At 49.6% G+C, this 1821-nt stretch overlaps 1 non-coding gene across 1 annotated transcript; it reads right to left on the bottom strand.

Annotated features, from left to right (window-relative positions):
- Window positions 1–702: 702 nt before the first annotated feature.
- Trnag-acc (transfer RNA glycine (anticodon ACC)) lies at window positions 703–774 on the bottom strand. Its single transcript has one exon. It is a non-coding gene; the product is annotated as a tRNA-Gly (tRNA).
- Between the last annotated feature and the right edge of the window lie 1047 nt (window positions 775–1821).

The following is a 1821-nucleotide window of genomic DNA, read 5'->3' as shown; positions in this document are numbered from 1 at the left end:
TACAAACTGCAGAGTGGGAGAAGCCAAAACGACAGTTTTTGAGAAGAGCGAATGTGGAGGACACTGCATTGGCTAAGTTACCAGACAGGCTGGAGAGTGTCAGAGAAATTGTTTAACACCAGAACCCCAAAGTGGTGAGTGCACGTTCAGTAGAGTTGCAGCCCTGTGATGTCCGTCGAAAAGAACTGAATCGCCCAGAAGGTGTAAATAGTGCCAAAGGTCGCCAAGAACTTCGTCCTTTTACTCATTGCACTGTGAACTGCCTTTTTCGACAGCGAACTGTGTGGGTATCAGCGTCCCAAGAAAGGGGCGGTTTCATGGACGCCCTTTATGCCACCCTGTAAGGCGTTTTCGTTTCTACTCTGAGCGGCGGTGTGTTTGAAATATTCTCCTCGGCCATTCATAACAAAACCGCGTGATTTCTACACTGGGTGTCGCGGTTCTGATCTCCATCGTACAGGCCTCAAAGTGAGGGGTAATGGGGGCTGTGGCGACCTTCCTGTCTGTGACACATCCACAGTGACACTGGATGGCATTGTGTCGAGGTTACGTGCCAGTGTGGCTTTAAAAAAAATGGGAATGATCGTATGGCATTGCTGGCCGGGACGCCGCATTCGGGGGAGTTCGGCCGCCGTATTGCAAGTCCTTTTTAGGTGGCACCACATCGGCGACTTGCGAGTCGATGAGAGGCACACAACACCCTGTCCCCTGCCGGGAATCGAACCCGGGCCCCCTGCGTGGTAGGCGGTAACGCTACCGCTACGCTACGGAGACGGACGATTGTTGATCCACTTTAGACGTCACGTGAACTTCTCAGCTCTGGCCTTTTTTCGGCATATTTTTTCCTTGGTCTTTGAAGCATCGTCGACGCAAAGAGTGATTTTGCAGGGCGCCATGCTTCTCCATTACAGAGGAAGATGGTGGACACTTTTGAGCCAAATTTCCAACTTATACCTGGACTGGGGTGAACATTACGGGGTTGGAAAGGAGTGCTCCTTTTTATTCGTGCAGTGTCGATACATTGGTGAATCATTTAGGCGTATTATGTGCATCAAGAGCGTGTTGGCCTGCGTCTGGAACGCAGTACAGCAGTGACAAAAATGTTAGAAAATACCAGAAGCTGTTTTTGTCCATCTCTAGTACATATTCCTTCATGTGATTCTAAACTCAGTCACTGCACACGTCGAGCAGAAAACATCATGTGTTCCTAGGTACCCTATCCCCCACGGTACAACATTTTTCCCAGCTGTTGAGAGACATACAGACATGAAGTTGGCTGGTTGATTTGGGGGTGGGTGGGGGGAGGAGTGGAAAGAAACAGTGAGGTCATCGGTCCCATCCTGTTAGGGAAGGATGGGAACGAAGTCGGCCATGCCCTTTCAGAGGAACCATCCCGCCATTTGCCTGAAGCGATTTAGGGAAATGACGGAAAACCGAAATGAGGATGACCGGACGCGAGTTTGAACTGTCTTCCTCTCGAATGCGAGTCCGATGTGCTAAACAGTGCGCCACCTCGCTCGATAGAGATGACGTCCTCCTGTCGTAACATTTTGCACTAAACTTGCAGCTTACGTACGACGATGCCCGTCATCTTAACGACGATATGATAGATGGGTTCTTCCACTATGTGGAACATCTTGCAAGAAGGCCTGATCTATAAATTACGGAACTTGTAAAGGATGCATTTAGTCAATAGACAGCAATCCGTCTGCTGCTAATGAGGGCTCTGTCAGCTCTCCTCAGCCATCCTTCAGACGAATGGAATCTGCTGCTAATGGATTAACTGCAGAGCACATGAGGCGTATCACACACCTGCAACTA

This window comes from Schistocerca nitens, chromosome 2, assembly GCF_023898315.1.
Source record: "Schistocerca nitens isolate TAMUIC-IGC-003100 chromosome 2, iqSchNite1.1, whole genome shotgun sequence".
NCBI classification, from domain to species: Eukaryota; Metazoa; Arthropoda; class Insecta; order Orthoptera; family Acrididae; genus Schistocerca; species Schistocerca nitens.
This window is presented reverse-complemented; position numbering and strand designations above follow the sequence as displayed.